Below are 23,968 nucleotides of genomic sequence, written 5' to 3'. Positions count from 1 at the left end.
TTATGTTTCCCATCTCTTTGTTTAAGTTCTCATTGAGATCATCTATTCTGCCCCTAAGTTCATTGAAAATTGTTATAATAAGTGTTTTTGAACTCAGCATCTGATAGATTTCTTGCCTCCATTTTGTTTAGTGATCTTTTTTAGAGTTTTATCCTCTTTTTAATCATTTGGGACATGTTTTTCTTTTTGTCTCCTCATTATGGGTGTCTCTCTGTGTTTGTTTTTAGGTATTAGGTAGATCTGCTATATCTTCCAGTCTTTGCAGAGTGGCCTTACATAGTAGGTATCCTGTGAGGCCAAGTGGCACAGCCTTCCTGTTCACCTGAGCTAGGTGCTCGAGGTTTGTCGCTTGTGTAGGTTGTGTATACTTTCTTGTGTAGTCGAGTCTTTATTGATGTTTCGACATGTAAGTGAGTCGGATTGACTCTCAGGCTGACTGGCTGTGAAAATTGGCTAGAAAAGTAAGAGCAAAATGTTGTTCTTTAAGGGATGGCCCCTTGGAGTGGGATTCACCTTAGTGGGACTCTGGTGTCTCCTGAGTCTACCTTTTGTTGTGTCATCTGTGGTGTTAATTGATTGGTACTCTGATGTGATTTGAAGCTGGCCACTAGGTATGTTGGTTCTGGAGCCTGTGGAGAAGGAGTCCAGTCAGTGCCAGCCAAGGTCAGCTACCACCTGTGTCCAACCTGGGGCCACCTGTTAGGAGCTACAAAGTGATCTGTAGTTGGTGGCTGCCTGTGCTGGGCTTAGAGGCACCTGGAAATGGTTATGCTGTGAACCTTGGCTAGTTGCCATTAGTTTCAGGCTCGGGGCTGTTTAGCAAGAGGTACAGAGCATACCAAAGCTAACTTCTGCCAGTCTGGTATTTGTGAACATTTGAGAGATTTAGGAAAGTTCACAGTGTGGGCCCAGGCTAGCCACTTGTATGGATTAGTCTCTATAAATGGTTCAGGCCAGGCACATGAATAGTGTTGGGTGAAGCCTCAGAGAACCACCAGGATGAGGAGAGAGCCATTTTAGCTGGGCTAATGGAGACTCAGATTTAGTGCCCTCCTGTGCCTGCAGACTGTGTGTGGGCAAGTCTCAATAAAGGAACAATAACACCTGCTGGTACTTTATTCCCAGAGAGAGCTGTCCATCCAGCCCTCACCCTAAAGTCAGACAATTCATTTCCTCTCTTTCTGTCCCTGGTAATTTTCAATCTGTTGATCCTTCTTTGGAGCTTAGGGTGAGTGCATGAGTCTGTCTTAGAGCCCTTTAAGAAGACACAGGCTTCTATAGCAGCCATCCGTTTCACCCAGACTGATTCATTGCTGATTTTTATGGTGTGCTGTTGTGGGGACTCCTCTTTCCAGTACTGGTAACCTGGGATGGGATGCCCAGTGTGGGCCTGGGGCCCCTTGCTCCTCAGTGGCAACTCTTATTCAGAAGTATCCCTCCTGATTCTTAACCTACACGTGTGGATGTGGAATCAGCCCATTTCACATCTCCATCCTTCCTACCAGGCTCCTTGTGGCTTCTTCTTTAAATTCCTTAGTTTAGAAGTTCAGTTTAGCTAAACTTCAGATGTATTTTAAGGGTGATTGTTTTATAATTTAGCTGTAATTTTGATGTGGTCATGGAAGGAGGCGAGCACAGGGTTTGCCTACTCCACCATCTTGATTGGAAGTGGCTTTAATTCTTTAGCCATGATTTTCTTTACTTCTTTAAACATATTTATAATGCTTAATTTAAAGTGCTGGTTTATGAGAAAGACAATTACCATATGGTTTCTCTATATGTGAGATCTAAAAACAAAATTAATGACAAACCAAACAGAAACAAACTCATACGTATAGAAAACATTTTCATGGTTGCTAGATGGGAAAAGGGTTAGAAGGGTGGTTGAAGGGAGGGAAAGGATTAAGAGGCATAAACAGGTAGTTACAAAATAGTCTTAGGGTGTATAACATAAGAAATACAGTCAATAATATTGTAATAACTATGTATGGTGTCATATGGGTAGTAGATTTATCGGAGTGATCACTTTCTAAGTTATATAAACGCCTAATCACTATGTTGTATACCTGAAACTAATATAATATTGTAAAATTTAAAAATAAGTAAAAATTTAAAAAAATAATAGTTTAGTATGTCTAACATCTGATAACCCTCAGTGGCAGCTTCTATTGACTCTTTTTTTTTTAACCTGTATATGGTTTATACTTTCCCATTTCATTATGTGTCTCATAATATTTTTTTTGTCGAAAACTGCACATTTTATATAATATAATATGGAAACTTTGTAAATAGTATTCCCTTCCCCTCCTCATGGTTGGTATTGTTGTTAGTTATTTTTGTCTTTTGATTTTTGGGGGGAGGCGTTGGTATTATTTATTTCTTCAGTAACTTTTATGGATTAAATCTCTAAAGTCTGTATTTCCTTTAGTCTGAGGTCACTAAAGTATCTGCTTCATTACGTTAAGTGGCTAGCTAATGATTGGTCTGAAATTTCCTTAAATTCCTTGAAACAATAAGTCATATACACTTTGCTGAACAACTATGTATGTGTATGTTATGTCTTCAACACAGCAGCAGGCAATTAACAACATCGCCTTAACTTTCACTTAGAAGGACTCAGGGTAAGGCAGGGGTGAGATGTTAGGGTCTTCTCAGGTCTTTCTTGGAAATGTACATAATCCTGCCCATTTGCATATCCTTTTAGATCCCTAGGATTATGTCAAAATTTTTCAAAGCCCCCAATGGATATCTTATTTCCAGATCTTCCTTTTAAATGTTTTTAGAAGCTCTTGGATGCCTCGACCAATATCATGGTCGTAGGGGAATATGAATTTAAACAAATAGACATTTTCGTTTAGAACAAGCCCTGAAACAAATCAAATATTAAGAACATTATGTGAATGGGGCTTTTATATAAAACTGACAAGCAGGTCAAATTGTGACAATGCTCTGGAGATGGGAGCTCCAAACACAGTATTCCTTATCAAGGAGCTGAAAGACTACTCTTTTTCACAGTTACCATAGGACTAGGGGGAGCGACATGTGAGTAGACTAAGTTGAAAATACCACAAACCCTGCTGTTTTTTACTGTGATTCAGTAGTTTTTCTTGAATAAACCCTTCAGATTGTTGTAAGACTTTGGTTAATTTCTTGAATCCTAAAATTCTTAATTTTTTAATGCTGTCAGTATATTCAAGTCTTTTATGGAGCAGTAGATTTATAAAAGTCCTCAATCTATCATTCTGAGTTAGGTCTCTCAACTGGAGTTTTAAGCCAAAGTATTATACTTTATATATTTATTATCTTCTTCAATTCATCTCATTATTCCAGACTATGGAATTTTTTTTTTTGCATATTGATTACATAATACATTAACTCATCCAATCACATCCTAAATGTCCTTATCCCAATCATCAATCAAATTATTTGATTTACCTTAATAAGTTTTAGATTGGCAAGATCCTGCAGACCCCTCTAGAGACTTTCTAGTGAAGAACTTCCAGATTTCAATTGCCCGTGTCTTTTCAAATATGATCCTTATCAAATTTTCCTCATCCCTACTGCTCAAGGATAAATATCTAAATTATATTGTGTACAATTTCAGCTGGATAGCATTTCATTAATATAGGAGATCCTCGATTTATAACCTCATATATATTTTGGACTTGTATCTTCTATACATTTAAGTTATCTACATACAATTATATAGGTTCTTGTTGCAGAGTTAGACTTAGAGAATAAAGACTTTAAGTAGAATAAATAATTCTGCTTGTTATTCCACTCAATGTGCATATGCCTTGGAGTGGTTGTGATGGCACAGATGACTACTGTCAGCTCAGTTAGTTGAAGTTTCAACATACATCTTATGATGCAAACATCTTGCCATGCTCAGTGTGTTTCTTATTTTTAAGATATGTATTTTTTAATGAAATATGGCCTCTAAATGCAATCCAACTATTTCATCTGGTGCTCAGCAGAAGATACAGCAATCTGTTCCAACACAAGAGTCAAAACTGGCTATGTTAGAATCATTGAAATATGTAGCTCTCAAACATTGTACTTTCCTAGGATAAGTATAGCTACATCTTATTTATGCCTTATCAGCCAACTTTATAATCCATTTCCACATTATCCACCCAGATACATCTATGACATATAGCAAACCTGGATTCTTCCAGGGAAATCTTGCCTTAAAGAGTGACAATAGCCTTTAGTTTTTCACTTTGTTTATCTCCCACTTCATCCCTTGGCGAGAAAATACAAGCCACATGAGAGAGACATAGCAGGGACTCCATCCTGTGCAAATTGATTTTATCTGTTTCATCAGTGTGATGCTCTTTCCTGGGCATACTGGAGATATTGCCATCCTAGCTCAGTTTTACTAGACGTACCCAAGTATTTCCAGTATGCTACCATTAAGTTGCAAACTCGTCATGGTGGATCTTTAATAAAGATTGATTATAAACTAAGCACAAGCTGAATAATAGCTTATCTCTACATAGCACAGCATTATTAGACAATCCAGAGGCAGATTTCAGCTTGTGCAATGATCTCAATGCTAGGATTTCAGTAATAATCACACCGTCCAATGTTGTACCCTAATTCTTGTTTAAAAGCTGCAGGTAGGCAGGTCTACAATTTCTAAAGAGTAAGTCGCCAAGAACTGCACTATCAGGAAAGTTGCTTATGGAAATTAAATAAGTTTGTTGAGTAAAATAATTCCCTTTCATATTCGTATAGCTTTATTGCTTGAGAGGATTTGGCATCTTTAAAAAAACCGGAAAGTTGAAGTTTTTTCTTTCTCTATTGAGCAGTGTTTTCAGACTATGATATTTAGACTTCCCAGCTCAGAATTACCTAAAAAACAGACCGAAAATGTAGATTCATTAGCCCATCCACAAGGTATGAAATATTCCCCAATGATTCTGATACAAACTACGGCATGAATAGGTACCTCTAGATAATTCTAATATAAACTACAGTTTGAAAACCACTACTCTAGACATTGCGAGCATCTCAGAAAGTAAAGCGATTTGTTGAGTAAAGCAGTGAGAAAGGCTTTCCCTCCCTCACCTTGCTATTCTTTACTTCATTAACAATAGAGGTTTATTTTTCTGCTTTTAAAAAAAGTTCATAGTTTTGCTATTTCAAGTTTGGATCAGTTTCAGCCTCCTTATTAGTAATCACACAATACTATTCCATCACCCTGTGGTGAGGCTCAGAGAGTCTATTCAGTAGGAAGTGCTCCACCTTTGCCTGAGAATCCTGACACTTGGTCTCCTGGTTGTGGTTAAGAATAGTTCCACTTGAACCTGGTTCAGGGGAAGATTGTGTTCTGGCTGCGGCACCACTTATTTATTTAAAAAATGTGTGGCTTGCTTTCTAAAAGAGGTTGGCTGCCACTATGTTTTGAGTCCTTTTATTTTAATATGAAGGGGAACTAGAAAGGGAATTGTTTTGAAGGATTTTGTTTCAGTAGCCTTTTTCTTTTTTTTTTTTTTTTATCTCAATCAGCTATTTAGATAATCGGTACAACCCTATCACCATTGTATGGAAATATTCACTCCACTGGAGACTTGCTCAGGTGTAGAAAGTTAACTTTCTCTGTTAGAGGGTTACTGATGGGTCACCAAATGTCTTAGATAAGACATGTTTATGTTTTTTAGGTATGTTTTCCTGATTCTGCACACTATTGTTTAACATGCAGATGTCTCTGAAATGCAAAATGAATACATGCAATAGTATAAGCAATGAAGCAACTTCGTTATTAGACATTTATTGCATCTATTGTGTTCAGAGGAACAATTCATCACAGAATTCTAGAACTCAAAAGTATATTGGTAAAATAGTTTAGTAATTATGACCCTGAAGCATCTTTTACTGATAACGGTCCACATACACTTATTTCTTCTATTTCCCTCTCCCTTCTTCTCATTCTCTTTTGTTCTCAGCCAATTCTATTTTCTTTCTGCCTCCCCTAAGGACAATCATTGATATCCAATAAAATCTAACAACGCTACTTATAACCTAATCTAGTTTATTTTGCTGCATAGAAAGTTACACTAAGATTTTTATGAATAACTTCAGTTTAGCAAGAACTATTTAGTCTGTTAGGATGAAAAAATGCCTTTATTTTTGAATTACTTTTTTATTTTTATTATGGTGACATTGGTTAGCAAAATCCAGTTAAATTTCAGGTGAACAATTCAACAGTAAGGTATTTTATATATATAAAATTGTGTGTTCACCGCCCATAGTTAGATTTCTTTCTGTCACTACATATTTGACCCCTTTTACCCCACCTTCTCCCTTCCACTCACCCTCGTGTAACCACTAGGATATAAACTTAAACCTAAATGCAACAAACGAACAGGACAAACAAATAGAGACTCATGGACATGGACAATAAACTTGACTTTAAATTCTGGTTACACAGGTAGCAATGTGACCTTAAACACTGGTTCTTGACCTATCAAAGGCTTATTCTTTTTCATATGTAAAGTAAGACTCAGGATTCCTGCATCATAGAATAGGTTAAAGGTACCACCATCCATGGTAGGCACTCAGTAAAACTTTCCTTAAAGTGATTAATTCCTGGGAGAATTAATTACTTAGTTCTCTACATGAGAACATTCTTTATAAAACTAGGAGTAGAATGGAAGTTATAAAATGTCTTCTGTGGTTGGTAAGAATTAAATATGATATCATAGGCACAGTGTCATGTGTGACAGTTATTATATATTCATTGAATGTTTTATACACAAAAATACTACTTGTAATAAGAGCATTCATTCTGAATTGTCCAATATCCATTTAGAATATTTTATTTTTCTAATATTTATTTGTATTTTTTTTTTTTTTTTTGCTGTGGAATCCTTTTGTTCAGGATCTTTCAAATGATATTCCATGGAAAAAGTGATTCAATTTTTTTTAAATAGATATTCCACATACAAAGTCATTGTTGAGTAAACTTTTTTTCTTGGCATATAGTTAATTCTTTTTATTTTATTTTATTTTATTTTATTTCATTTTATTTTATTTTATATTTTATTTATTTTATTTTATTTCATTTTATTTTATTTTATATTTTATTTATTTTATTTTATTTATTTTATTTTAGTTTAGTTTAGTTTAGTTTAGTTTAGTTTAGTTTAGTTTAGTTTAGTTTCAAGTATACAATACATTGGTTAGACACATATAGTTCATAAAACGATTCCCCTAATTGCTCTTTCTCACCTCTGGCTCTCCACCTAGCCATTACATTAATACTAACTGTATTCCCTATACCATGCTCCCCATCCCCATGACCATCTATCAACTATGAATTTGTACTTCTTTAACCTTTTATCTCATTCCCTCTGCCCCTCCCCACCCCCTCCACTCTGGCCATAATCAGATTGTTAGAATATTTTAAATGAGAACTGTTACTATGTCTCATGAAAAATTACATAAATTATAACAAATTCATGTACTAACTATATTTCCTAGAAGTAGACTGAAACATATTTTATTAGATCCCTAGGCCTTATTTTATTATTTTATTTTTCTTTTTGAGTCAAAGGAAAATTTATTAGAAAAGGAATAATACTCCACAGACAGAGTATGGTCTCCTCTCAGAGGTAGAGAGTGAGAGGGACAGTGCAAAAGACCGAGAGAGACAAAGTAAAGACCCTGAGAAGGGATAGTGACAACAGAGAGAGACGAGGACAATGAGACAGAGTAAAGTTACTGAGAGGGACAGTTAGAGAGAGAAAGAGTAAAGGCACTGAGAAGGACTCTGAGTGTTCAGGGAATTTAGTTTATTTGTCATTCTTTAACTCCCATTTCCTTTGATATGGTCATGCAGTGAGGAAGGGGAAGAGTATGTAGCATGAAAAGGTAGGAGTATGTAGAGTGAAATGACTTGCTGGCAGTTTCTGAACTTTAATCTATAGGTTCCTTCATGGTTTTAGCCATAGGGAATGACTCTTGATTCCTGTTTCCCCTTCACAGGTATGGAGAATGGGCTATTAGCATTCCCAGTAGAAAACTTTCTTTGGTCTGAAAGTGTCCTCCTGGCCTGGCTGCAGAGCTGATTAGCATATTGCTGTCTCTGATTGTGGCTTGATTAACATTTTAATTATCTTGCTTCCTCCATACATTATTCCCCCTCAGAGATTTTATTCCCTTATTCTTAAGGGGATGTTGAAGGATGAAGGTCGGTCTTCTGCAACTTCTTCAAAGCTGAGATAGGGCTGTAGTCCCTGCCTACCAGGAATAAAAATCTCTGGAAGCCTATTCTAAGAGCCGTGAAGTCAGAGAATATGAGGTCGTTCCAGCATGTAGAAGTGGTAGGAAGCCTTGCAGCCCATCCTGTTGTGACCAAAAAGTGCTGTGCAGTCTTTTAATTTGGAGTTTAGACGGGGTGCCTCAGCAGGTCTTCCCTGCAATTCCAATGGTGATTCTGAGTCAGAAAGTCAGAAGAAGAAAAGTAGGAAAAGTAGACAGGACTGGTGGACTGCTCGGTTAGAGAACAAGTCTCTCAGCAGCCCCCTAGTAACAGCGTCAAACGTTTGCCCAAGGCCAATTGATCCGCACAGCTTAGGAAAATGAATCTCAGCCACTCACAGATGAGAGGAACCATGGTGAAAGTGGGTGGGATGAGTTTTTGTCCTTCGGTACATTCATGGTCACCAGAAAAGATGATGTAGGACAGGATAAATTTCCCCAAGTGGGTGGGGGAAGACCAAACCCTGCACGGAGAGAAGAAGAGGGTCTTTTGGCAGAGAGTGTAGAAAGAATTCAACACACATGTCAAAGTTGGAGTCAAAAGGAAAGTTTACTAGAAAAGGGGTAACACTCCATGGAGTATAGTCTCCTCTCAGAGGCAGAGAGTGAGAGGGACAGTGAGAGAGACAGTGAGACAGAGTAAAGGCAGAGAAGGACCCTAGCCTGATTTTAGATTGAAAAATGTGATCACCTTAGTTGCTAGAAATCATATAAAATGGCAGAATAATTTACCTAGGGCTTCTGTGTCTGACTCAGCATTCTCCAAGCCCCAGAGGCAGAAAAATGTATAAAAAGATAGTGAACTGGAGATTAGTTTTAAGTAGGATGTCAGGTACCAATCTACTTTGCACATACCTCCATAGCCCCATCCTGATATCTGACATCTCAATGCCTCTAAGTCTTCTTCACTGGTATTTAATAGTGGAGTTGCTGGGAAGGCAGAAACATATTTTATTAATAAAGATATTTTGTTAAGTATAAATAAATACTCTGCATTAGACAAGAAACATTCATTTAAAGCTGTGCTATGTCATTCGATAGCCAGATTGCTGATTTAAAGAAAATTAGATTTGGAACTGAATCGAATACACTGCTATTTACTTCCCTTTCTTTCTCCCCTTTTAATTCTTTACATCACTGACTACCATATTAGATAGATAGAATGGAAAAGGATAATATATCAGCTGGGCTCTGTGAAGCTAAAATGAGAAGCAATATCTATATGGAAACATAGGTCAAGGGAGAGGCCCATGAAACTATGTGAGCCTGAGAAAGGCTGCATTGGGACAAAAGCAAAAGCTGCCAAAAATGTGTATACTTTGAATTTTTTTAATTTGATAAAATATAAACAATACCTATAAAAATAAAGCTGACAATTTTAAATTAGTAAATAATTTTCATATATATTTCTTTTGTTTTATAGCATGTGTTTACATCTAAAATGTTACCTAGTTAGTCAAGGATGGGATCATATATCATTAAACTCTTCTGAGGTCAAATAAAATAACTTACCTAAATCACAAGAATTTTATACTGTTATGAAAACCCAGATGTCTGTCACTGAGTCTAGATATTCAGCTGAATAAAGAACAAAATGAAAAGGAAAATACAAATTAGTTGTAACATAAACATACTCACAATATGAAAATAGTGATGAAAATTAAGTAGATGAATGAAATAAGTATCTCGAAGATACAGTGCATATTTTATTATTTTTCTCAAGTAAAAGAAAGGAGGGCAAAGGAGAAAAGATTACATTGTTTTTATCCATTTGTTTGCAGGAAGAATAAGGTCTCTGTTTTTATTTGACCTTATATTGATTTAGTTCTTCACATAGAAGTTCAAAACCTCTTTAGTTCTTCACATAGAAGTTCAAACCCTCGTGTCTTTTTCTTTCCATGAAGGAGATTTCTTTTTTTCTGGCAATCTTGTTTTTCTCAGCAAATGTTTCTTTCAAAGGAAAAAAAAAATGCCTGATGGTTACAAAGGATGATAGAGGATGGCTTGTCCTTTTTCTGTGAGAAAAAAAAAAAATCTACTTGTAAAATAATTGGGAAGTTCAACCAAAAGGCAAATTTGTCCTGGACAAGAGAGAAAAATATTAAAAGTTAGTATAGAAAAGAATTATACCACAAGAGAAGAAGGAATCTAGTAATTCTTAGTAGGCCTGTATTTTTCTCATAAATGCTTTCAACATATGGCAAGACGACATTAACCATATATCTAGTATATGTGGCCAAAATTCTGAATTCATTTACACCTCCTGAAGCAACATATCTATACTTAGATATCAGATAGATTGATACCTGACTGGAACTTCAAAAGGTTATGATATCTGACAACAATAAGTCACGTTTGACTGAAGAAGATGGAAATCAGATTTCTAATTCAACTACAGTGATTGTGCTCTCTATTCTATATCTCCATTACAAAAAAAAAAATGAACCTAGAACTGTCTTTGAGAAAAAAAATAAAAATAAAACTAGAGATTGCAATTTATCAGGCTAACAAATCACTTGTAGATATAATCACGGTACTATCTACAGACTAGCTATATGCTCACTTCACCTGGATGATTATGATTACTGTAGGTGTTCCTGATCTTTATGTTGTTCTTCATAAATCTCTGTGGCAACCTCCTGTTATACTTCTAGTGATATAATAGAAAGCAGCCTATATACAGCTCACAAGTATTTATTCATTCAAAAAAATATTATTGACTACCTGCTAAGTAACAAGAAATGTGCTAATTGGATACAAGGGAAAATAGAAAAAATAAAAGACAGGGAAGTAGAGAAGGAGGACAAGATGTAGAAAAGAAAGAAGGATAAAAGAACGATGGGGAGGAGGGAAGAGAAAGGAAGATGAGGTCAGTGCCCTCATGAAGCTTGCAGGCTAATGGAGGTGATAAATATAATAAAAAAATAATAATACACACAAATTAAAAAATGTGATAAGTACTAAAAATAAGAGCTGTGTTATACTATGAAAGCATATAATAGGGGGATTTGACTTAATTAGGGAAATTAGAGGACTTCCCTAATGACAATTGAAGAAAGGCATAAAATATCAATAACAAAGTGGAGGGAAAAGTGTTTCTGGGATTTGTTTCCGTTTTGTGCACCAGTCTGCATTCCTATTCTTGCAAACTGAGATGCAACAGGAAAGAGCCATTTGATCACCTTTACTCACTTGTTCTGAAGCCTCCTTCAGAGATGAGCCAGCCCTAAACTATCTGCATTGATATACTTTCTTCTGGACCCGAGTCTTTCCCCCCAAATCTAGAAATCTAAAGATACCTCCAAAGAAGTTTACTCCTGATCCAAAATGCATCCATTCTCACACAATAATTTGGAAGTGGAGAAGCAAAAGAAAATAATCTTTTTATTATAACACTTAATCCCTCCCGTCAAAATGTGATAATCCTTGATATCTCACATAAGTCTTCCTTTGAAAAGTTTCAAGTTTAGTTCGTGCTCACCTTTTCTCCGCACACCTTACTAAGATACAGCCTTACTAAAATCAATAGTTACTTTTCATGATAGTCTAGGGCTACCATACCACCATCCTCTATTTGGTTCACAGAAGCACAAATATAAAAAAAAAATATATTAAATTAACATATCTATCTTTTAACTTCAATTATCTAGGTTAGGGGTCCCCAACCTCCAGCCCACAGACTGGTGCTGTCCGTGGCCTGTTAGAAACTGAGCCACACAGCAGAAGGTGAGTGGCAGGCAAGCGAATGAAGCTTCATCTGTTTTTGCGTCACTCCCAGAGCTAACATCACCACCTCAGCTCCACCTCAGATCATCAGGCATTAGATTCTCATAGAAATATCATTCCCTGGTGCCAAAATGGGGACTGTTGACTAGATAACTGAGGCATAAATACATATTTCTCTTGAAACATTTTAATATTTACTTTGTTATGTTCAAAGACATTTGAACATCTCTTTCATCCTGAGAATATATGTGACATAACACAGGATGGATTATTTTGCTCAATATATAATATTTTGCTTGCTATAGACCAGTATTAATTTTGAGCGATTTTTATTTTGTTACTCACTTAAAAAACTTTTTAGATGTAGATATAAAGGTGATATGAATTAACTTGTAATTTTTTTACAAAATGTGGTCATTTTATAGTCTTTTAATTGTTGAAGATGTACATTGGAAAACAATATTAAGAATGCAACTACAATAGTCAGTTTTTTTAATAGCCAAAGATATAATTAATGAGTGCCTACATTTTTAAATTCATCTAGGTTATCTAAGTAATTTTTCCAGCAAGATTTAAACATTCTGGGTTTAATATTCTGCTATTCATTTCCCTGCTAGTCCTGTCAAGAACTCAGTTCTTTATTTCTCTCATTCAGTATGTATTAGATACTCTTATTTATGCTCCATTTATAAGGTGTCTTGTTTTGACTACTCAATGTACATAATTTAGGTATTTCTCATACGTTGTTAATGATTTGTTTTCTTTTTCTGTAGCTTTCTCATTTGTATTTTATTTATTCACATATATATTTTTATTAAATTTATCAGGGTGAAATTGGTTAATAAAATTATATAGGTTTCAAGTATACAATTCAATAATACATCATTTGTATATTGCATTGTGTGTTCACCACCCAAAATCAAATCTTCCATCACCATATATTTGACCTCATTTACCCTTATCTACCCCCCCCATTTCCCTCTTTCTCTCTAATAATCTTTAAACTGTTATCTGTGTCTATAAATTTTTCTTTGTCTTGTTTGTTTGTTGATTTCTGTTTCATATAAGTGAAATCATATGGTTCTCAATTTTTTTTCATTCTGACTTATTTCGCTTAGCATGATTATCTCAATATCCATCCAAGTTGTTGCAAAATGGCAGTATTTCTTTTCTTTTTCTTTCTTTCTTTTTTTTCATCCATCAAAAGACACTTTGATTGTTTCCATGTCTTGGCCATCATGATTAATGCTGCACTGAGCATATATTGGAGTGCATATATCTTTACAGACAAGTGTTTTCAAATGTTTTGAGTAGATATCCAGAAGAAGAATTGCTTGTTCATATGGTAATTCTATTCTTAATCTTTTACATAAATTTTTAACCAACTTAATGTTTTCCTTCTTTCTGCTTTTTTCTAGCCCATTTTTAAAAAATATGCAGAATCCTCTGTCACTTAAAAGTACACCTTTATTGAAAATAGTCACGTCAATCATGGGTTAATTTATGATAGCAAACATGAAAGTAACATGAATGTAAAAATATAGATCTAAGTTTAAGTAAATAATGGAATATTAACACATTGGGCTATCATATAGCAATTAAAATGATAATTGCAAAGAGTTTATAAAAATAGTGTAGATGTTCATACTATCAGGATAAATAGAAAACACAAACTATGTAATTTGATGTGCAATATTATTATGGACTTATAGAAAGAATAAAACTCTGGATAGAAAAATTCCTAGAGGTAAGTAAATATGTGAAAGGATCAGTGATTATTTATTGGGAGTAGGACTATGTAGGTGATTTTTTCTTCTGTAATTTCCAACTTTAAAACATAAACAGATTTTTAATTAAAGTTAATATTTTATTATCCTTTTGAAATATGGGCTTTACTGATAAAAACTTTAGAAATACAGATTTTAAATTACAAGTTTATCTATTTACCATACATAGAACATTATGGGAGGGAAATTCCCAGTAATGCTAGACTCCTGATTCTTATGTCCTTGTGTAATAACTTCCCTTTGAATGTATGCTAGACAAAATGAGTTACATTTAATAAATAGAATACAGCAAGAAAGAGGATATGTCACTTCCAAGATTAGATTGCAAAACCTGAAGCTTCTGTCTTATTCATGCTCTGGCTCTCTCTTCTTGGTCAGTCTGATAAAGCTAACTTCCAAGTTGGAAACTGCTCTATGGAAAGGCCTATATGACAAGTAACTGAGAGTCACCTCCAACTGACAGCCAGTAAGGAAACAAAGCACTCAGTTGTATATTCCGCAAATAAATAAATAAATGAATAAATAAATAAATAAATAAATAAATAATTTGAAAAGCATTACAGAAAAAAACAAAGGATAGTGAAATTTATACAAAAATTTAAATACTACATATTTCAATTTATATAATAGTATACATTGTTTAGTAAGTTAAGGGTATAATAAATATTTGGGAAAACAGATGGAAATGATGCATACCAAGTACAGGATAATAGTTATTCCCTAGGGCTTAGGAAGGTAATGCACTAAGGGAAGGGTACATTGATAACTGCAATAGGAAAAAAATTACCTTTACATTCCTAGAATTGGCAGTCACCATTTGAACCAAGTAATCAAACTTAGTATCATGAATAGTAGCATAACCTAACATTACAGACATCTTGACGTGATACAATATGAAGCACACAGCACCACTTATGATTTTTCAATAATAATAAAAAAAAAACTTAACCTAATTTAAACCCAGCCTTTATATCTTACTTCCAGCTTAGTGAAAATACAGGGAATAGAGGAACATGTTAAACAAAACTTGGAAGAAATAATCAGACACATCCAGAATAAGAATATTTTACATGGCAACTGGCCTTATGTTTTGAAAATATCATTACAATGAAATAGAAAAAGATAAGAAAGCTGCTCTGTATTTAAATATTTAAAGACTTTAGTGCATTTGTCTTGATCGGACCCTGGCTTTAAAAAAACAAATATGAAAAAATAATGTATGCATATAGAGAGATATAGATCAAACAAGTGTGACAATATTTTAACAATAAGTAATAATTACATGATTGAGAAATAACTATTTATTTAACTTATCTGTATATTTGAGGATTTCATAATAAAACATTGGGAAAAGATCAAATATTCATTCAGTAAATGTTACTGGGATAATTGATTATCCATTTGGGGGCGGGGGAAAGTAGATTCTTACTTCATACCAAACATTTAGACAAAAGTATAAAAGAATAGATTCATGCCCTTATGGTAGGGGTTAATTTCTTAAACTTCTCACAAAAGACGAACCAAAGAAGAAAAAAGGTACAAACTGACTATTAAAATTAAAAGCTCTGGTATGTCAAAAGACAACTTTCTTACCCTGAATTCCCCAGAAATCAGAGCATGAGACGAATGTTTATGTGCAAATAGTTATCGGGGTGTATGATCTCAGGGAGTGGAAGTGAAGGACAAGGGAAGCAAAGCAGGAAATGTGGGAGAGCCAAGAAAGGGATGCATTGTCAAATTTAGCAACGTCTGCAGGCCACTGTTTGCTTTATCTCATGGATCAATCTGATAAACCATATGCAATATATCAATATACTCACTGTTTAGGGGGAGTTACAGATGGGATTTATCCACTATCCTCCAAATTGATGGTCAAAGTTTACCTCATAGAAAATTTACACTTTTATACTTCCATGTTTTTACCTGAATAAAACCTGAATGGTTTCTTGCAGTGTCTCATGTCCACTGCAGCAATAAAGGAGCCAGGATAGAATAGAGGATAGGAGCAAGAAGTGCACAATTTGGACACGAGGTAAAGTGCTGTCAGATTGCATTTGAATAAAACTGGTCAGATATGGCACAATAATGGTATCCACAGCAGTGGTATGAATAAGAGATGAGGTTAAGAGGAACTGAAGATGTGCGTAAGAGATGTCTGATACAGTCTACCCCTTACATAAAAACACCAAATACAGGATAGTGATTATATCTATAGAAGGAGGTAGGGGAAATGAATTCAGAAGAGTAGGAAGGTATATAAAAGTCTTCAACTGTATATGTAATATTTTATTTGTTTAAAATTATATATGAAGAAAATAAAATGCTCATATTTGAAAAAGCTGGGTGGTATATATATGGGTGTTAATTGTACTATTTTCAATACTATTATCTATGACATCCAATATGAAAAATTTCCATATAAAAATTCAAAAACAGTCTATAATGTTAAAAGTTATAAATAATTTGTTATAAAGTCATTGCCTTTCAAAGCATCATGGCAAAATATAACCTTGTTCTTCAAAGTTTATTATAATATTATTTTATAGTACTGTTTCAACCCTTTTTTGGAAAGATAATTACTCTGTTGATATGCCTTTATAGTTAAGACACTGGGCATTTAAAACATTGTGGTTTTTCACAGATTTCAACAGTAAAAATGTAAGTTTAAGATGTCATGTTTTTGTGACTGACTTCTTTCTCTATAAACTTTACTTACACGCCTCATTCTATCACTTCTTTCATGTGTCTGTTTTCTACAGAGAACTTCTCTTACCATTTTATCTAAAGAATCATACCTATAAAGTTCTATTTTTTTACTCTACTTTTTATTCTTTGTAGCATATTATAATGTATATTTGTTTATTGCTAGTTTCCCATCATTAGAGTATAAGTTTCATGATGGCAGACTGTATGGCTTGCATCTAGAAGAGTGCATGACATATTTAAGTACTGAATAAATAATTTATCAATGAACAAGTAAATGAATGAACGAGTGAAAAAATAAATGAATATTTGAAATCATTTTATACAGATACCAGATTCATTAAAGATTTTTTTTCACATAAAAAAATGGAAACAGAAAGACAGAAAACAAAATACAAAAAGTGGAACTCATGTTTTTAATATAAGCACACACATATACGCACACACATCCAATTCTCTTTGTGTATGTATATATATGAGTGTACATATACACAGTCATATAAAGTATGTGTATTTATAATACCCATATGCACATATTTTTTTCAATCAGTAGGACATGAACTTCTTTCCATTCTGAAGAAGAGAAAAAATCCATTAACAACAGATCTTCACATTGTAACTGCTCCATTACTTGAAATTTAAACTCTATGACTTTCTAGAAAGACAGAAACTTTACAAATCTTGCTTCAGCGAAAGACATGTTATTATAAATTAAAACAGAGCTTACTCGAATAACTGAAGGTTTTAGAGCATGGATTTCAAATAACTTAATTAACATATTAACAACAGTTATAATTTGTAAAGAAACATTTCTATATTTAAAAACAACTTTAATATTTTATAGGCTCTTCATTCTATTTAATTTATTTTTAATGTTTATTATTATATAAATAATACCTAAAACCATATCTGTTGCTTAAGATTTAATCAAAATAGATACCATATGATCTCACTTATATATGGAATCTAAAGAACTAAATTATTGAATAAGCAAAACAGAAAAAGACTCAAAAATATAGAGAACAAAGTGATGGTTGCTAGAAGGGAGGAGCCTTGGGGAGTCAGTGAAAAAGGTAAAGGAATTAAGAAGTACAGAATGGTAGTTACACAATAGTTATGGGGATGTAAAGTACAGCGTAGGGAATATAGTCAATGACATTGTAACAACTATGTATGGTGCCAGGTGAGTACTAGGCCAATTGGGATAATCACTTCATAAATTATATAAATGTCTTACTACTATTCTGTGCATCTGAATATAATATAAAATGGTATTGAAAAAAATTAATTAAAAAAAAAAGATTCTAGCTCCCGGACTTAGGATTCTTCAGGTGTGACAAAACCCAGTGTTGTAATGCATTCACTGCATTGTTCTGTGTTCCCCTGTGAGACCTGGTGTCAAGTGAAACAGACACAAACATGAAGCTCATGCTGCTTGCTTTAAGAAAGTTCTTTGTCTCTGTACCAGAAGTTTTATGTCTTTTGGGACTGTAGCAGACTAACTTCTTAGTTGGCAAGTAGAATAAAATCTGAAACCATTAATTGTTCATGATGGCTCTGACGATGATAGAGATAGGACATTGACAAAGACATGATTCTTTGAAAGGGAAAGGATGAGGGCCTTGCAAACCAGGTTTGGGATATGAAATGACTATATGAGATCCAGTAGTGCATGACATTGTACAAATGATCGGGGCAAGAAGTAAAAGACTCTGTCCTACCTGTTCAGGAACAGGTGCTTAGAGGCTGAGTGATGATTAGTAGGATTGAAATAAGCCATCCAAATGGTGTTTTGATTGTTTTTACTCTTCTCTAGGAGAAAAGACAAAGTAATTTTATTATGACAATATACTAGTCCAGGCCCTTGCTGAAAGGCAATGTGACTGTAGTAACTGAGGCAAGGAGTCCCCAAAAGTGAAATAAATGTCAATAATGAAGATATAGAATTTTTTTTTATTTCCATTTTCATGAAATATCTTTTTCCTTTCCTTTACTTTCAGTTTATGTGTGTCTTTTGATCTGATGTGGGTCTCTTGTAGGCAGCATATATGTGGGTCTTATTTTCTTATCCATTCAGCTACTCTCTGTCTTTTTTAATGGACCATTTAATCCATTTACATTTAAAGTGATTATTGACAGGTATATAGTTATTGCCATTTTATTATTCATATTTATGTCTTTCCCCCACACTTCTTCTCTTTAAAGAAGTCTCCTTAACTTTTTTTTTTTTATAATAATGGCTTAGGGGTGATGAATTCTTTTAGCTTTTTCTTGTCTGCGAAGTTCTTTATCTCATCTTTAATTTTAAATGATACCCTTTCTGGGTAATTTTTGTTGTAGGTCCTTGCTTTTCATCACTTTAAATATTTCATACCAATCTCTTTTGGCCTGCAGAGTTTCTATTGAGAAAGCAGCTGTCATTCTTATGCAAGCTCCCTTGTGAGTAACTACTTCCCTTTTCTTGCTGTTTTTAGGATTTTTCTCTTTGTCTTTAACATTTGTCATTTTAATTATAAGGTGTCTTGATGTGGGCCTGTTTGGGTTCAACTTGTTTGGGACTCTTTGCAACCTGCTTGTATGTTTATATCCTTTGCCAGGTTAGGGAAGTTTTCAGTTAATATTTCTTCTCAATCCCCTGCTCTCTCTCTCCTCTCCTTCTGGTACCCCTATGATGTGAATGTTGTTATGCTTGCTGTTGTTCCAGAAGTCCCTTACATTATTCTCATTTTTTATTCCTTTTTTTTTTTTTGGTGTTTTGATTGAATGTTTTCTGCTACTTTGTCTTTCAAATTGCTGATTCAGTCCTCTGCTTTATCTAATCTGCCATTGATTTCTTCTAGTGTATTCTTCAATTCGGTTATTGTATTCTTCATTTCTGATTTTTTTAATGGTTTCTATGTCCTTTTTTATGCTTACTATTTTTTTGTTGATGTTCTCACAGAAATCATCTATTTTTTTCCCCTACGTTATTTGAGTTTCCTTATAACAAGTGTTTTGAACTCCATGTCTTGCTTCACTTTCATTTAGTTTTTTTTTTTTTTCTGGAGATTTTTCCTTTCATTTGAGACATGTTTCTTTGGCTCCTCTCTGTATTTGTTTCTGTGTATTTGATAGATGTGCTAATATCCCAGTCTTAGCTGGGTGGCCTTATATAGTAGGTACCCTGTATAGCCCAGTATCCTAGATTACCTGTATAGGGTACTCCAGGAGTGTTGCTTGATGTAGGTTGTGTGTACCCTTTTATTGTAATTGAGCCTTGGTCGCTGTTAGTATGTCAGTGGGTGAGATTGACTCTCAGTCTGACTGGCTGTGAGGATTGGCCAAGATCACAGAGTTTGAGCTACTCTGGGGGGATAATCCCATGGGGTGTAACTGTTGAAACCACACTTTGAGTAGGCTGTTGAGACCACCTTTTGGGTGGGCTGCTTGTGGGACAATCAGGTGGTGCTCTGTTGTGGTCTGAGGCCAGCCTCTAGGTGTGTTTGCTCTAGGGCCACTTAGGGGAGGTTCCCATTCAGGACAAGGTCAACTGCTGTATGTGACTGACTTACAGCAACCTGGTAGAAGCTAAAAATTGATCTGTGTTTGGTCGCTGCCTATGCTGCACCTAGAGGCATGTGGAAGAGGCTACACTGTGAACTGAGGCCAGCTGCCACCAATATTGGCCTGGGGAAAGCTCATCAAAGGCTCAGGGTACCCTGAGGCCCTGAGGCTGCCTACCAGCTGCCTATAAATAAGCCTCAGTAGCTGAAATAGCCTCAGGTGGTATGCAAGTGGGATGAAGTAGGGTCCTAGGCAGTTATTAGAGTGAGGTGAGTGATATTCATTAGGTTAATGCAGTTTCAGATTAGGCAACATTGCTCAGCTTGTGGCCACTTACAAAAGTCTCAGATCAAACCAAAGCCAGTTGCCACCTGCCTCCAGCCCACAGATCCCCAAGATTTGTTAAAGAAGTACTGCAGCTCGTGCTTGGGCTGGTTGTCCACCACTGAAAGTGTCTCTAGAGGTAGGCAAACTGAGGCATGTTGATTGCTGCTGAAAGAGCTTCCTGCCATATGGGGGTGCTGGTTGCCCAGCCATGAAAGTGCCTCTGTCAATGTTCAAGTTGATCATATCAGGGTCTGGGGAGTCACCAGGATTGAGTGAGCGGAATTCACCAGGACAATGCAGGTTCAGATTTGGCCTTGTGTGGAGAAAGCTCAACGCAGGCAAGATGGTTCCAGTCTGCAGGCTGTACCAGAGGAGGGCTTAACACTGGGATAATGGTGGCTGACCCTCTAGCCCTTGCCCTGAGACCATACAAATCAGTCTCTTCTTGTATACCTCTGGCACCTCCTGATCTGATGTCCCTCTGCCAGAGCCCACGATGAGTGCCTGTGAGCGAGTGAGTTTGTGCCTAGGCCCTTTAAGAATACCTGGGTTTCCAGCAGCTTTCCATCTCATTCAGATAGTTGAACTCTCCACTGATTTTCACAGCCACATTTGGTTGTAACTCCTCTTCTCAGCACTGGAACCTTCGGCTGGGGAGCCCCATGCAGGACTGAGGCCTCTCCCTCCTCTGGGGGACCTTCCCAGCCAAGATATCCCTCCTGATGCTCAACCAGCACACATATATGTGGGACAAGCTTGTTTAGCATCTCTGCCTCTCCTATGAGTCTTGATATGGCTTCTTTTTTATGTCTTTAGCTATAGAAGTTCTGTTCAGCAAGACTTCAGATGGTTCTCCAGGTTGATTGCTCTATAATTTAGTTTTAATGTTTTCATGGGAGGAAGCAAATACAACATTTATCCACTCTGCCATCTTTACTGGAACCACTCGGCTACTTTAAGTACAGAGACGATTAAGCATGGCGATTGTCTGCAAGGTGGACCAAGAGCTATATTCAACCAAATAATATGCTGGAGAACTTTAAGAAGGGGAAAGATTTAATTTTTGATAACCCTGGTCTCATTGTGATAGGAGTGACCCAGATGCAATTGATGAGCTTTGGACTGGGCTCACAGTAGGGAAGAAAAGTTAACATGGGATTATTTTGGCTCATTTAATGTTTCCCTTGCCTCTACACATAAATGTATAGTATAGATTGATGTTACATGGTTGTACTTCCTTTTCTGTTACTACCAAAGAGGATTATCCTAATTGGAAAAAAAAAGCCACATATTGAGAAGTGCTAATATCATAATTCTATTGACGCCTTTGAACTACAAGTCTAAGTGACTATGATTTCTTCCAATCAGAACATCTAGCACAGGGAGGAAACCTCCACCTTGAAGCATCCCTCAGGGTTTCGGACTCATCACCCATTTTTAAAATAAACTATTAACTTCCTATTCAAAATCTTGTTGAAATTGAACACCTGACTCTTGGAAGTCTTTTGACTATCCAGCCTGATATTTCCATTTTTGGGTGGATTAAGTCAGACTCATTGACTACCAATGTGAGGAAAATCCAGCAAGCCTTTCTTTAAAAATGAAAATAGTATATTTAAGGGTACAGTTAGCCTGGTCACAGTGGCACCTTGATTTTATGTGAAAGAGTAGCAGCTATCACTTTGTGGAAAATTTTATTGCACACTCTTGCTACCTGAAACAAAACTGTTAGTTCAATATGGTCCTCAATTCACAATTTCCACTGAATGCTTGGGCCTCCTTTACTGACAGTTAAGCTAATCTAAAACAATAGCATACACTAGACTGTGGCAGCTGTTAGGCCTTAGATCCAGCTACACAGAACTGAAAATGGATATGGTCACTCTATTCATTGAACAGAACTCAAGCCCGTCTTCATGCTTCTGGCCAATACTCTTCCTGATGAATTTGTTATATTTTTATTATTGTCAATAAGCCTATTTAAGTTGCTACCTGGAAAACTAGAGACTGGCAAATGAAAGATTTTTCCCTCTTTAATGCAATAAGCTGTGGAAACAGGTTGTGGCTACTGATGGGAGTGTCAGAATCACTCATGTAGATGCCATGTGAGGGCCCATTCTCTAAGGATACTGACCGGAATTATACTGCTGCTCAGGTCTGTACTGATCAGTTCATCGCCAATGCTACCTTTATCTCTCTGTACTGCACATGGTGACACATCCACTGGCATAGACTGAGCACAAAATAAAAGACTCTATATTTATGATGCAGAGGCCACCACTGCATGCCAAACTTGTGACTCCTGCCAAAAGTTTACCTGGTTGTTTCATAGTGGGAAAATCCATATAACACAAGTCACATTGTCTTGCCTACTCCTGGCAGAATGACTATATTAAACCTTTGAACACATCTCTAAGTAAATGTGTCGTCTCATGGCTGTTGAATCTTTTTCAGACTATATGGTTTCTGGTTCAGTCTGATTTGCTGATTCTAGCCATACCATGATAGCTCTTAAAATTAATATGTGCCATAAGTTCAGCTTTCTGGACCATTTGCAGTCTGACAATGGTACACTTTTTATCATTAAAGTGACTCAACAGTGGGGTGATGGTCAAGATATTTGATGGACATTTCATGCCCCTTACTATCCACAGGTATCTGTTATTGTAGACCTCAAAAATCATCTAAGAAAGATTTATCACTCTTTCTTACCTCCTACTGATCTACACATCCTAGTAAGGCAATTTTGTCACTGAATTGAGGTTTTTCCACAAAGGGATCATCTCTCAGTAGCTTTCTGGAAAATGATCAGGACAAAAGGAATGGAGTTCATCATAATGCTTTATATTGAAAATTCAGGATTTTGCCCCGACCATTCCTGAGAGTTATGTGGCATTCTTTTCCTCAAAAACAGCTGATGTTGTTGATAAACTATTCAGATGACAGCTTGGACAAAAGAGGACTTAAAGAAATTTAACTCTGGTTAAGTTTTATAAAAATTTCCTTTTCCCTTTTGCACACGTGTTTTAAGAGATGGTTGAAAAAATGGTGAAGTATGGCTGATAGAATAGAATGCATTGATATTGTGAAGACAGAGATAGAAGAACACTTTACATCTTGGAAATATGACAGAAGGAAAGACATTAATTAATTTTGGTCTTTCAGAGACACCCCTGGAAACTTTCTCGCAAATGAGAATGCTTGCTACAGCTCTCTCAAATTCTTGCTAGCATCTTAAATTTAACTGAATACTAGTTAGCTTCACCCACAAATTAATCACTATTTCCCTTAACCACACAGAGAAGTTTATCAGAAACAACAAGATATGTCTTCAGCTCCTATACCTCCCATGTATAGTCTCAGATGTTCTCCCTTCTCAATCATTCTGTGGGGGAGATAAATATTATCTTGGTGATGATGGACATATGACATAAGTTTAACTGACTGCCCTCAGTCACGCCCTCCAAAAACAAGGACTATATCCAATTATTAAATTGAATCTGGAAAGTTAAAGTTTACCAGCTTGCTGGGAGGCCACATTGGAGCCACTATAAACTTGTGCCCTCTGACTAATATAGGCCCCACTGGTGGGACTCCAATCATTGTAAAGAATG

This window comes from Pteropus vampyrus, unplaced genomic scaffold (assembly GCF_000151845.1).
Source record: "Pteropus vampyrus isolate Shadow unplaced genomic scaffold, Pvam_2.0 Scaffold184, whole genome shotgun sequence".
In the NCBI taxonomy this organism is placed as follows: Eukaryota; Metazoa; Chordata; class Mammalia; order Chiroptera; family Pteropodidae; genus Pteropus; species Pteropus vampyrus.
This window is presented reverse-complemented; position numbering follows the sequence as displayed.